Here is a 15806-nt window from a genome sequence, read left to right on the forward strand (position 1 = left end):
ACTACACAGCTATTAAAAAGAATGAATTTATGAAATTCCTAGGCAAATGGTTGGACCTGGAGGGCATCATCCTGAGTGAGGTAACTCAATCACAAAAGAACTCACATGATATGTACTCATTGATAAGTGGATATTAGCCCAGAAACTTAGAATACCCAAGATATAAGATACAATTTCGAGACACATGAAGCTTGGGAAGAACAAAGACCAAGGTGTGGATACTTTGCCCTTTCTTGGAACTGGGAGCAAGGCACCCATGGAAGGAACTACAGAGATAGAGTTTGGACCTGAGACGAAAGGATGGACCATCTAGAGACTGCCATACCTGTGGATCCATCCCATAATCAGCCTCCAAATGCTGACACCATTGCATACACTAGCAAGATTTTGCTGAAAGGACCCTGATATAGCTGTCCCTTGTGAGACTATGCCCGGGCCTAGCAAACACAGAAGTGGATGCTCACAGTCAGCTATTGGATGGATCACAGGGCCCCCAATGGAGGAGCTAGGGGGATCTGCAATCCTATAGGTGGAACAACAATATGAACTAACCAGTAGCTCCAACCCCCCGTTCTCGTGTCTCTAGCTGCATATGTATCAGAAGATGCAGAAGATGGCCTGGTCGACCATCAATGGAAAGAGAGGGCCATTGGTCTTATATGCCTTATATGCAGACCTTATATGCCCCAGTTCAGGGGAACGCCAGATCCAAGATGTGGGAGTGGGTTAGTGGGGGAGTGGGTTTAGGAGGGTGTGGGGGACTTTTGGGATAGCATTGGAAATGTAAATGAAATAAATACCTAATAATAATAATAATAATAATAATAATAATAATAATAATAAAATGAATCTCAAAATCCTTTTGATATTCATTTCCCTGATGGCTATGGAAGTTGAACATTTCTTTAAGCCCTTCTCAGCTATTTAAGATTCTCCTAGAGAGAATTTCCTATTGATATCTGTACCCCAATTTTTAAATTGATAATTTGATTTGTTGATATACATCTATATCTCTATATATAATATCAATATTTATATACATACAAATATAAAATATCTATATACATATATCTATATACATATATTAGCCCTGTCTCAGATGTGGAGTTGGTAAAAAATATTTTTCCATTCTGCAAATTGGAGGGTAGGCAGTGGAGCGTGGGATATGAGGGGGTGGGGCAGGGGTGGGGGATATTGTGGGGATGTGAAGGGAGAAATGAGAGGAGGAACTAGATGAGGCAGTACTGGAAGGGGGGGTTGATATTGAGATGTAAAGTAAATAGACAAATTTTAAAATTAAAAAATTAGGCAATATATAAAAATGAAGTTGTATAGTTATTCTTATTATAAAATCTTCACATGGTCCAATTGTAAAATAGAATATTATGATATGAAAATAGTTCTCAGTTTCTCCTGTAACATGTAGCACCAAGTTTTTGGTAATATAAACACATGAGGAACAGTACTGTATATTTGTTTTAAGAATTGTGCAAGGCTATCCAGGATGCACTTACTTTGGTACAGTGCCAGATGCGGACCACCATTTAAATTACTATGAACCCCATTACCACTACATTTTACCTAAACTAGGGGATAGAACAGAGAAAAATCTCACTGTACTTCAACTTGGGCCTGCAAAGTTTAGCAAAAGATATAAAGATTTATGAATGAATTGGGAAGTAACAGGTATGATACAACACTGTTCAAAAAAAAAAATCTAACTTTTATATCACAGAAGTACATTAGAAACACTCTAACCAGGAAATCCTTCTCTAATTAAATACTTACTTTTTTACATTTCAAATGTTGTCCCCTTTCCTGGTTTCCCCTCCGAAAACCTCCTATCCCCTTCCCCTCACCTCTGCTCACCAATCCACCCACACCTGCTTCCTGGTCCTGGCATTCCCCTACACTGGGGCATAGAGCCTTCAGAGGACCAAGGGACTCTCCTCCCATTGATGACCAACTAGGCCATCCTCTGTTACATATGCAGCTGGAGCCATGAGGGGGCCCTGTGCTCTGTCCAATGGTAGGCTTTGAGGATCCACCTCTGTATTTGTCAGGCACTGGTGAACCCTTTCAGGAAACAGCTATAACGGGCTTCTGTCAGTAAGCACTTGTTGGCATCCACAAAAGTGCCTGGGATTAGTGATTGTATATGGGATTGATCCCCCAGTAGTCTCTTGATTTTCATTCCTTCAGTCTCCGCTCCACACTTTTTCTCTGTAACTCCTTCAATGGGTATTTTGTCCCCCCTTCTAAGAAGGATTGAAGTATCCACACATTGGTCTTCCTTCTTGAGTTTCATGTGGTTTGTGAATTGTATAGGGTATTCCACGGTTTTGGGCCAATATCCACTTATCAGTGAGTGCATATCATGTGTGTTCTTTTGTGATTAGGTTACCTCATTCAGGATTATATTTTCTAGATACATCCACTTGTCTAAGAAATTCGTAAATTCATTGTTTTTAATAGCTGAGTAGTACTCCATTGTGTAAATGTACCATATTTTCTGTACCCATTCCTCTGTTGAGAGACATCTGGGTTCATTCTGGATCCTGGCTATTATAAATAAGGCTGTGATAAACATAGCGGAGCATGTGTCCTTATTACATGTTGGAGCATTTCTGGGTATATGCCCAGGACTGATATCAGTGGGTCCTCAGGTAGTGTTATATCCAAATCTCTGTGGAACTGCCAAACTGATTTCCAGAGTGGTTGTACCAGCTTGAAATCTCCCAAGCAATGGAGGAGTGTTCCTCTTTCTCCACAACCTTGCCAGAATCTGCTGTCATCTGAGTTTTTCACTTTGGCCTTTCTGACAGGTATGAGGTGGAATCTCAGGGTTGTTTTGATTTGCATTTCCCTGATGACTATGGACGTTGAACATTTCTTTAGGTGCTTCTCAGCTAATCATTATTCCTCAGTTGAGAATTCTTTGTTTAGCTCTGTGCCCCATTTTTTTTAAATAGGGTTATTTGGTTCTCTGGAGTCTAACTTTTGAGTTCTTTGTATATATTAGATATTAGCCCTCTATCAGATGTAGGATTGGTAAAGATCTTTTCCCAATCTGTTGGTTGACTTTTTGTGCAATTGATAGTGTCCTTTGCCTTTTAGAAGCATTGCAATTTTATGAGGTCCCATTTGTCAATTCTTGATCTTACAGCATAAGTTATTGTTGTTCTGTTCAGGATATTCCCCCTGTGCCATGTGCTTAAGGCTCTTCCCCACTTTCTCTTCTGTTAGTTTCAGTGTCTCTGGTTTTCTATGGAGGTCCTTGATGTACTTGGACTTGAACTTTGTACAAGGAGCTAAGAATAGATTGATTTGCATTCTTCCACATGCTGACCTCCAGTTGAACCAAGCACCATTTGTTGAAAATGCTGTCGTTTTTTCCACTGGATGGTTTTAGCTCCTATGTCAAAGATCAAGTGACCATAGGTGTNTGGGTNCATTTCTNGGTCTTCAATTCTATTCCATTGATCTACCTGCCTGTCATTTTACCAATACCATTCAGGTTTTATCACAATTGCTATGTAGTACAGCTTGAGGTCAGTGATGGTAATTCCACTAGAAGTTCTTTTATTGTTGAGACTAGGTTTTACTATTCTAGGTTTTTTTTTTGTTGTTGTTGTTGTTTTGTTTTTTATTCCAGATGAATTTGCAAATTGATCTTTCTCACCCTATAAAAAATTGAGTTAGAATTTTGATGGAGATGTCATTGAATCTATAGATTGCTTTAGATTAGGCAAAATGGCCATTTTTACTATATTAATCCTGCCAATCCTTAAGCATGGGAGATCTTTCCATCTTCTGAGATCTTCTGCAATTTCTTTCTTCAGAGACTTGAAGTTTTTATCATACAGATCTTTTACTTGCTTAGTTAGAGTCACACCAAGGTATTTTATATTACTTGTGACTATTGTGAAGGGTGTTGTTTCCCTAATTTCTTTCTCATCCTGTTTATCCTTTGTGTAGAAGAAGGCCACTGATTTGTTTGAGTTAATTTTATATCAAGCTACTTTGCTGAAGTTGTTTATCAGGTTTAGGAGTTCTCTGGTGGAAATTTTGGGGTCACTTAAGTATACTATCACGTTATCTACAAATAATGACAGTTTGATTTCTTCCTTTCCAATTTGTTTCTCTTTGATCTCCTTTTGTATATTAGAAACACTCTAACCAAGAAATCAAAAAGAAAAAATAAAAGTAAAAAAATAAAATCACCATACTTTCATAGGGCTCAAAGAAAGATTCTGAGTGTAAAGACATTGGTGATCCAAAGGACAATACCATCCATGACCTTCCCTTCAGACATGACACTTGGAAACCTGGTGTTATACCATTGAACATGGTAAATGACAGAAGTGTCAGTGTGATACAATGGTGGCCATATTAAAGTTAGCAATATGGCTCGGTGGTTATGGATACTTTCTACTCTTTCAGCTGACCTTAGTTCAGCTTCAACATGTACGTGGTGGCTCAAAGTCATATCTAATTTAAGTTCCAGGAGATCCAAGCCTCTCTTCTGGCTTTCATAGACTTCATGCATATGGTGGTACCCTTATAGACACGCAGCCAAAACACTTGTACATATGAAATAAAAATGAATAAATCTTGAGAAAAGTTTCTGGGTTATTGGTTGACTTAGATCTGAGATATCAATATTTATCTTTGCAAAAAAACAGATTGGAGGTGTATCTCAGTTCTTCAGAGGCAGTTGCTGTAAATAGCATTTATCCCATTATAAGTTTCTGGGAAGGAACATACACAGACTAATGTGGCTGTTCAATGCAATGAAAAGGGTCATCAGGATGCATTTTTAATCCAAATAGATCTCTTGTGAAATTATTTGCCGGAGACATGGTCTAATGACTCAAACAAAAACAGAACATGTAGCTAATTTTGAAATCAGTAGAGAACACAGAGTTTCCAGGCACCGTTGCTCAGTGCTCTTTCCTTACATAAGCAACCCATCTCTGGATGCAGTTCGATATAGCTTGCTCTTCTGCTTTCCTTTCAAATAGAAATAAAGCTTTAGTTTGCATAATATCTACATTCTATTTTACTATATAGCATATATAGATCAAGAATTAATTTTCTTTTGCTTAATTTTCAAAAGCGTCTCTCAGTTATTACAATACTCATTCCCTCATTCCAGGAGAGGGTAGTGTGAAAGAGAAAATTCTATCAAAAAAGGTGATAAAGTAATTTATGTGTTTACTTTTTTCTCAGTCAAATGGCTTTTTATTGTTTTGGGCCTAGACTTACATTTTTTTACAACTGATTGATGGACACCCTTCTTAACTGAGTGAAAACATAGATAATTGTGGTATTAAATAGGCATGTCACTTTTTGACTTACTAGGGAAGAATAATTTCTATTGTCTTTACAAAATCACTGGTTTTAAGTTTTAAACTAGGTTTATTTTATGTTATGTGAATGCATATATGTGTGTGTGGTGTGTGTGCACTTGTGCATGTCTGTATGCATGTGCATGTGTTTGTGTATGTGTGTATGTGCACCATGGGTGTCCTTTGTGCATGGGAAGCCAGAGGAGGGCACCAAAATCCATGCAACTGATGTTATAGGCAGATAAGCTGACACATGTGAGCTGGGATCCAGGAAAACTAACTCATGTCCTCTACAAGAGCAGAAAGATCCCTTAGCCACTGAGCCAAAATTCTCCAGATAATAATCTTCGGTTTTCATTCATCAATTCTTTATTCAGTGTCTATTATTGTATAAGCAATAAGTCCCCGATGAAGATAATGATGATGATGATAGTAATAAGCACAGTGATTATAAAAACTGACTTAATGTATGCATAATCATTTTATAAGCTATAAAGTAAAAAAATGAAAGTGTGTTGTGAAATGGTTCTTATTAGCTATCAGTAATCATGGTCTCATATATTAGTGATGTTAATATTATTCACATAGGTATACAGTGAAGTCACTTCATCACCTAATTTTAGTAGTATTTCAAGATAGCATTATGCAGTATGACAAGACATACGTTAATAACCCACTTCCTTCATATTATTAAAGTTAATAATACAATCAAATACAAATGTAAATGCAAATAAGTCTGCTATTTTTAGAATCCCAAAATGTTGTCTTTAAAAGTCTGTATATAATAATGGTGATTTCTGTCACTGGAATTTATGACTAATAACTTGAAAGTGAAATAACTACAAAGTATTATATGCATAATCATATTCATTTGAATACACAACCCAAATGAGTATCATCAATATACTCAAACTAAGATATATTTGCAAAGAAATTGTACATCGGTCTTTCTTCCTTTCTTTCTTTTTTCCTTTTCTTTCTTTCTTCCTTCCTTCCTTTCTTTCTTTCTTTCTTTCTTTCTTTCTTTCTTTCTTTCTTTCTTTCTTTCTTTCTTTCTTTCTTTCTTTCTTTTTTAAGACAGAGTTTCTCTGTGTAGCCCTGGCTTTCCTGGAATTCAGTCTGTAACCAGGCTGGCCTTGAACTCAGAAATCCGCCTTCCTCTGCCTCCAAAGTGCTGGGATTAAAGGTATGTGCCACCACTGCCCAGCTTACATTGGTCTTTTAAACAGTTGCCAGCACTGAGTTATCTCATGAATCTGATAGTTTAAAAGATCAAGTAATATAGAAGTGAGTCCTGCATAGTCCAGTAAAATACTGGATTGCTGAATCACTCAATAGATGTTTAACTAAAAAAAGAACAAGATGAAAAGATACATTTAGACAGTTTTTCAATACCATAAATAAATGAAGCCCAGTGAATCTGTCAAGAAGTATATCAACTGCAGAAATCTGATCTATTTGTAAAAATGTTAACTCTGATGCCCCAGCTGAGACCCACAACGTTAGCAGAGTTTATCTATTCTTAAAAATAAAGACCTCCAGATTGTTTTCCAACGTGGTTTTACCAGCTTGCAACCCCACCAGCAATGGTGGAGTGTTCCTCTTTCTCTCCATTCTCACCAGCATCTGCTGTTTTTGATCTTAGGCATTCTGGCTGGTGTGAGGTTGTGTCTCAGGGCCATTTTGATTTGCATTTCCCTGATGACTAAGGGTGTTGAACATTTCTTTCTCATTTTTTTGTCATTTATTTATTTTAAACTCCAGATTTTATTCCCACCATGCCCCCAATTCCATTCTCCGACTGTTCCATATCCCATATATCCTCCCCACACCCTGTCTCGACAAAGATGTCCCCTCTACCAACCCACACAACCAGACCTCTAAATTCCCTGGGCCTCCAGTCTCTTGAGAGTTAGGTGCATCCTCTCTGACTGAACCCAGAACTGGTAGTCCTTTGCTGTATATGTGTTGGGGGCCTCATATCATCTGGTGTATGCTGCCTGGTTGGTGGTCCAATGTCTAAGAGATCTCGGAGGTCCAGGTTAATTAAGACTGTTGGTCCTCCTATCGGGTCACCTTCCTCCTCCTCAGCTTCTTCCAACCTTTCCCTAATTCAACCACAGGGGTCAGCAGCTTCTGTTGGGTGCAAATATCTGCATCTGACTCTTTCAGCTGCTTGTTGGGTTTTTGAAGGGCAGTCATGTTAGGTCCTTTTTTGTGAGTGCTCCATAGTCTCAGTAATAGTGTCAGGGCTTGGGACCTCCCCTTGAGTTGGAACCTACTTTGGGCCTTTTGCTGGACCTTCTGTCCCTCAGGCTCCTCTCCATTTCTATCTCTGCAGTTCTTTCAGACAGAAACAATTATGTGTCAGAATTTTGACTGTGGGATGGTAACCCCTTCTCTTACTTGATGCCCTGTCTTCCTGCTGGAGGTGGGCTCTATTAGTTCCCTCTCCCCACAGTAGGACATTTCATCTAAAGTCCCTTCTGAGAGTCTCTCACCTCCCAGATCTCAGGTTCCAGGTCTCCAGCTAGAGGGTCCCCCTAACCTCCTAGGTTTCCTTCCCAAGGTTTCCTGTTTCCATGCTTTCTGCTTTCTCTCATAGCTTCAGTCCTTTACCGTCACCCAATAGCAGATCAGGTTACCCTCTCCTTCCTGAAACCCAACACACTTTCCCTCCCAGGCCCCTCCCTCCCTCCCCACTTGTGATTGCTTTCTTCTCTCTCCCAAGTGGGACTGAGCCATCCTTACTTGGGCCCTTCTGCTTGTTGACCCTTTTGAGTTCTGTGGATTATATTTTGTGTATTCCAGTGTTTTCTTCTTCTTCTTTTTTTTTTTCTAATATTCACTTGTTAGTGAGTACATACCATGCATGTGCTTTTGGGTCTGAGTTACCTCACTCAGGATGATATTTTCTACTACCATCTGTTTGTCTGCAAAACTCAGGATGTCCTCATTCTCATTAGCTGAGTAGTATTTCATTGTGTAAATGAACCACATTTTCTGCATCCATTCTTCTGTCATTTGACATCTGCGTTGTTTCCAGCTTCTTTAGGTGCTTCTCAGCCATTCAAGATTTCTCAGTTGAGAATTCTTTGTTTAGCTCTGTACCCCATTTTTTAAATAGGGTAATCTATTTCTCTGGAGTCTAACTTCCTGAATTCTTTATATATTTTGGATATTAGCCCTTTATTGGATTGTGGTGTTGATAAAGATATTTTCCCAATCTGTAGATGGCCATTTTGTCCTATTGACAGTGTCCTTTGCCTAACAGCTTTTCAATGGGGTCCCATTGAGACCCAGCTATACCACTACTCCGTATATACCCAAAAGATGACCCAACATATAACAAGGACACCTGCTCTACTATGTTTATAGAAACATTATTTTTAAGAGATGGCTTAGCCGTTAAAGACTAGGCTCACAACCAAAAATATAATAGCCAGAAGCTGGAAACAACCAAGATGTCCCTCAACAAAAGAATGGATACAGACAATTTGGTACCTTTGCACAATAGAGTACTACTCAGCTATTAAAAACAATGACTTCATGAAATTCATAGGCAAATTGATAGAACTAGAAAATACCATCCTGAGTGAGGTAACCCAGTCACAAATTAACATACATGGTTGCACTTACTGATAAGTGGATATTAGGAAAAAAGCTTGAAATACCCATGATACAACCCACAAACCATATGGAGCTTAAGAAGAATGAAGACCAAAGTGTGGATGCTTTAATCCTACATAGAAGAGGGAACAAAATAATCACAGGAATTAGAGGAAAGAAGGGACGTTGGAGGAAGAGAGGAGGGGGAGGGTAAAAAGGGGCGACATGATCAGGTATGGGAAAGGACAGGACAGAAGTACAAAGGTTTAGGAAATTGAATAGCAATATGTAGCTGTGGGGGATGGGGAGCTGTGGGTAGCTACTAGAAAGTTCCAGATGTCAGGGAAAACAGAGGCTCCCAGGGCCTAAGAGGATTGACTTTAGCCACAATAACCAACAAAGGGGAGAAAGAACCTGTAGAATTTACCTCCAGTATATAGGCATGGCCTCCAATTGAGGGGTGGTGCCACCTACCCATTTAAAAATTTTTAACCTGGAATTGTTCCTGTCCAAAGGAAAAACCAGGACAATAAAATGAGTGGCTGAAGACAAAAACAGTGGCTGAAGGAAAGGCCCTCCGGAGACCACCCTACTTAGGGATCCATCCCTTCTGCAGACACCAAACCCTCACACTCTTGCTGATGCCAAGAAGCGCTTGCTGGCAGAAGCCTGGTATGGCTGTCCCCTGAGAAGTTTTGCCAGCACTTGTCTAATACAGATGCAGATGCTCACAGTCAACCATTGGACTGATCCCAAGGACCCCAATAGAATAGCTAGGGAAGGAATGAAGGAGCTGAAGGAGATTGCAACCCTTAGAAAGAACAATATCCACTAACTAGACCACCCAGAGCTTCCAGGTACTAAAAGCATAATCATGGAAGCATCTATGGTTCCAGCTATATATGTAGCAGAGAATGGCCTTATCTGGCATCAATGGGAGGAGAGACCCTTGGTCCTGTGATGGCTTGATGCCGATGCCCAGTGTAAAGGGATGCTAGGGTGATGACATAGGAGTGGGTGAGAGGGCAGAGAAGTACCCTTATAGAAACAAAGGGGAGAGGGGAGAGAGAACATAGGATGGGGATTTGTGGAAACTGGGAAGGAGGATATCATTTGAAATGTAAACAAATAAAATGATTAATAATAATAAAAAATAGCAAAAACAGCAGACATCATGAGAGAAAACATAGACACACACAGAATAAAGACCCCTTTCTATGTGAATAAATATCAATATAGCCTGATGAACAGTAGTATGGTTAGTCAATGTTTGGAGTCAATAGGAAACAATGAAATTCTTTTTGATGAGTTTGCTAGTGCCTCATGGAACATAGTTGGACTACCCAGTTCATGGATAACCTTGCTGTTCAGTCTTGCAAGTAGTACATCTGTTGTCAGTGTGTTCAAGATGATCAGAGTATAAAAGGTGTTTGTTGACATATGAGACCATAGTGAAAATGATTTTTATCCACAAATATCTATGCCACCCATTGGCTACAATGCACAACACAGTCAAATCAAAGGCACTTTAATGAGATGCATGTTAACTGTAGTTCACCAGACACTTTCAGCTCCTCTCAAAGATCCAGAGAGACCAAGAACATTTATTTTTTTATTTGATATTTTCTTTATTTACATTTCAAATGTTATCCCCTTTCCTAGTTTTCCCTCCAAAAACCCCCTATTCCCTCCCCCCTCCCCCTGCTCCCCAACCCATCTACTCCTGCCTCCTGGTCCTGGCATTCCCCTATACTGGGGCATAGAACCTTTACAGGACCAAGGTCTCTCCTCCCATTGATAAGCGACTAGGCCATCCTCTGCTACATATGCAGCTAGAGACATGAGTCCTACCATGTGTTTTCTTTGTTTGATGGTTTAGTCCCAGGTAGCTCTGTTTTTAGGACATTTGGCATAATAAAATTAGTAAATAAAAAGATAACAAAAATTATGAAATTATTTCAATTTTCCACATTTAATAAATAAAATTATGATGGTCATTTTTTTTCAATCCAGTCAGTAGATTCTGTACCACAAAATTCGATAAGAAATGTGTATTTGAGACATTATCCTGCTGTGGTTGTCAGCCTTCCTGTAATATCTGATTTGTTTTGCTAACAAAGGAATAATAGGAATAATAGGAATAAGGAAGGAATAGTCAAACACTTTAAAAAAAATCATCATGGGGGTAGAATTATAGACAAATAGAAAAGAGAAATTGAAAGTAAAAAGAAAAAGCCAGTGTAGAGACATGGAATAAATAAAGTATCAAAAGCATAATATTTGAACTTAACTTCTCCCTTGTAATGATTTTGAAGCAGAGTATCTCATATTCTGTATATTGTAGTACATGTCTTGTGTGATAACAAGGAGATACACAAGAATCTCGGTGGTAAAGAAAACATGCCTTTTCAGAGCACAAGCCTAGCAGTGTCTGCTATATTTTCAATGTTTAAAATAGATTTTGTAGGAATGAATAACCATTGAATTAGTAAGTAAATGAATGTTAATCTTATAGCAATGTCGGGTAGCAAGGTTATTAGGGTTATTATGTCTGCATTCCAGCACTCTTTTTGTTTTCTTAATGAACTTGGAAAATCTCCAATCCAAGCTCAGTCCCTAGTGCTTTATCTCTTAATATGCTTTGTTTCTGCTGAGCCGTCAATTCTTTGTTTGTTGGCCTGGGGTAAGAGGCACTTCAGACTAGTATTCTTACACTGTGACTTTCATGAGATACATAATCAATCTTGCATCAAATACATGAACTCTTGCTAAGGGCATGTACTGCATCAACCTTCTACTTGAATTCAACACTTAGTGAACACTATTCAACTTTCAGGACACAGGGGGCTGCGTCTTTGTCGTCCTTCGCTGCCTTCAGTGATAGCTCAGCTATTATTGAGGCCTTGGTCTAATGGTCCCTGAAGATATATTTTCCTAATTTTTTACATGTTTAAAATGACTAACTGCAGATGCATAAGACCTCAGGGAAGGGCACGGATGTTGACATTTGTTTACTTCTGTGGAATGCGCCATGGAGTGAATGTATTCAAAAAGCAGGCATGGTCACATGCTCACATCTATCGATTGACAGGTTTGAATAATTACAACCAAACTTTCTTTTATTTAATGCATGTGGACATGTGTGTTTATACGTATGCATGCATATATATATATATATATGTTTCATGGCATGTGTGTAGAGGTCATAGGGCAACTTCAGTAATTTGTCCTTACCTACCACCTTGTTTGATGTTTGACATAGGAGACTGTGTTCAAAACTGTGTTTTCCAAGCTCATTGACCTGTGGGATTCTGGAGGTTGTCCTGCCTCTTTTCCTCTTCTTGAAGGAGGAATAATGGGGTGACAGATATACAGTAATGTGTCTATCTTTACATGGCTTCTGTCTATGCAAACTCCATTCCTTGGTTACACGGAAAGTGTTTTTTCAAATGTGTCAAATAGCTGCATCTTTGTGTGACTAAATATTCCATAAAAAGACAAAAAGAAGAAGTAAAAACTTGGATTTCTTCAATGCATATTAGAGACTCTGAACCTTTATCTCTTAAAGAAGATGCCTAAGTGCATAATTCTTTGTTCTTTAATGTTAAAAATATTCAATATGATAATCAAAAGGATTAAAGACTCTATTTTTTCCATGATGAGTTATTTTCTTCGAGTAAAAACAGTCAATACTTCAGTAGCATCTGTTTCAATAAGATCATCAATAATAAAACAAACTAGCCGGGCGTGGTGGCTCACGCCTTTAATCCCAGCCCTCCGGAGGCAGAGCCAGGTGGATTTCTGAGTACAAGGCCAGCCTGGTCTACAGAGTGAGTTCCAGAAAAGCCAGGGCTACACAGAGAAACCCTGTCTCAAAAAACAAAAAACAAAAACAAAAACAAAAAAGACAAGACAAGACAAGACAAGACAAGACAAGACAAGATAAGACAAGGAAAGGAAAGGAAAGGAAAGGAAAGGAAAGGAAAGGAAAGGAAAGGAAAGGAAAGGAAAGGAAAGGAAAGGAAAGAAAAGGAAAGGAAAGGAAAGGAAAAGTTATAGGAAGCACTAGAAGACAAATATTGAAAACTTCTGGGCATACCAGGTAATGGTATTTCAGCAGTTTGTTTAATTCTGGTTTTGGTAAGCTTGGAGACTTCTCTTATAACAGCAGTAAGAAAATTAGTCCCCTTGGCCATGATAAAATATTCTTATTTAGCACAAAACAATAAAAAAGAAGGGATGGGATAGTAATTTACCTTGACTACCAAGAAAATGATTTTGAAAGGAATAAAAATGATAATCAAAGAAGTTTGATTTCACAGCATTTAAGAGGCAATTATAGACCAGGAAGAGTAAAAATAAAGGATAAACTGGTAGTATCTGAACGCTTATGAATTACCAATAAGGCTTATTTGGGTAATAACAGGGTGCAAAGAAGTCACTGGAGTGCAATGCTCTGTCTGTGTTAAGCATCATGACAAATCCATCTATGGCTGGCTATCTGAAAAATAAATACATGTGTCTATTTTTACTGCTCTTCTGAAAGAATAAATGGGTACGCTTAGTAAGCAACTTGGAGTTTTATGGCCCTAATCAGGGTGAACATTTTAATAATAAACCAACTGCTAGCATATTCAAAAGAGTCCACTTAGCAAAAGCATTAGTTAAAAATGTGAAGTTCTTCTGAGCTGGTTCAATTTTCCAACAAAAACATTGTTCTACAATTGTATTCAGAGCTCAAATTGCCATGACTGAACAGCAAATGCTAGCTAAGGTTGTTTTAGGATACTTTGGTTTTGAGGAACTTCAAACCTACAGTAACTGTGCCTATGCTTTGTTGTTGTTGATTTTCAAAGAGTATAGCTCTTATCATTGACTTAATAAGGGACAACACTATCCTCAGGTAATTGCTTTACATTTAGTTCCCAAATTTGCTACTTATGGACTTAGAATAACCTTAACTTTAGCAGTGTTAGACTGTTTCATTAAAAACTCAACATTTGTTTTTCTTCAATAGGTCAGCACCATCACATACAGCTAAATGCTTTCTATTGCTGCTGATTATATACTTCAGTTGCAAAAATGTCATTTGTCTGAAGAGTTTGGGTTATATTTGTGTGCGTGCTGGTTCATACCTTAGGGGAGATGGCAGTGGGGTCTGAATGAAAGGGAGCAAGTATCTAGATTTAGAGAACTTATTTTTTTCCTCATAGCATCATTTGTTTTTAAATGCAAAGAGAAAGAGAGTATCATTTAAGAATTGATTTTACCTCTATTCAAAAGTTTTTCCTTGCTTAGATAACCATTCTAACACATAGTCACTAGTAATACTAGCAAGGGGTCCAGGTGGAAATGTGGTTCTGTGTCTCATTATGTGGTAACAACACATGCAATTCCCAGTGGAGACACTGGGGAATAGTGATTAAGAGCCTACAGAGAAGTGAGTGTTCACTAACTCCTATGGTTTATAAATTCTAGCATAAGATAACAGGTCAAATTAGGAACCTAGCTTTTATGATTCCATAGTGCTTTTTTTTTCTTAAAATTTTAGCAGACATTCAGATGTTTGCCTCTTAGAGTAAATAAAATCAAATTAAATATATAAATAATATTACCTACAAAGGTGTGTGGCTATGCGAATTAGTTTATTTACTTTCTAATTTCTCTTCAATCACATGCCTATTCCAGAGTTATTTCAAAGTGAGAAACTTGTAATCAGTTTAGTATTCTCATTAGTGATAGAGTTCTCAAGTACCTGAGGTTAACACAAAATGTACAGGTACTAAGACACACATTTGCTAAGTACTAAGGAGTTTCTCTCTTATCTTTGGAGATTGTATCTTGAGTTTTCTGATAGTACTTTAAAGGATATAGGTGTTAAAGTATAAAACAGTTATATAGAGCCGACTAAATTTGACCAAAATCTTTTTTTTTTTTTACATATAGGACATCTGGAAGAGTATCAGTGTTTGTGGTCAGCAAACACTGATACTTCTTATCCCAACAAATATGGAAATATAATAGTATCAGTATATGTTTTGAGAAGAATATTTTGAAAATCATTAATAAGGAAACCTCTTGAGAAAGAAAGCAGCTTAATTTTTTAGAGAAATTATAAAGTTACCACCTAAAATACCATTTATTCAGAGTCACCGCTTTAAACTGCATTGGCTTCAGAATATGCAAATCATCTTTGGGATTTGGATGCTGGCTAGCTAAATTACTTGGGTGAATTAAAAAATTTCTAAATCAGTCTGAATGTGCTGTGATGTTTTCTTCTTCCTGAGGTTTCAGTTCTTGAACTCTCTTGACATCTAAGGTCTGGGAAGGTAAAACTGATCTAAGGTGAATATGAGGAACACCCTAACCTTATTATAATGTAAACTTGAATTCCACCTTGTGTAGAATAATACAATCTCATATACTCCCAGGAAATGCAAGAAGTCAGTTTGGTGCTATCTTCTGTACTAGGGTGGCTAGAGTTTAGAATCATGTCTATTTTACAACAGCCCAGAGAGTGGTTTTGAAGGGTTCTTTCACAAAGGATTGAGTTAAATATTTAAATGAGGTATAAATAGACTACTCTCCTGTACGTTGTATAATACATTCACACATTTAAGCACTACATTGTGTATTATAAGTATGTACAAACTTGTCAAGCATAAGTAAAATTTAAAAATCATCTAAGTAAGAAATAATACTGCTCTTGCTCTCTTGCCCTTATGTTCTTGCTTTCCCTTCCTCCTTCCTCTCTTCCTGTTCCCTTTCCCCTCTTTCTCCACGTGCTCATGGCAGGCCTCTACTCCTCTCCTCTCCTCCTCCTCCTCCTCCTCCTCCTCCTCCTCC

Source organism: Mus caroli, chromosome 6 (assembly GCF_900094665.2).
Source record: "Mus caroli chromosome 6, CAROLI_EIJ_v1.1, whole genome shotgun sequence".
Taxonomy (NCBI): domain Eukaryota; kingdom Metazoa; phylum Chordata; class Mammalia; order Rodentia; family Muridae; genus Mus; species Mus caroli.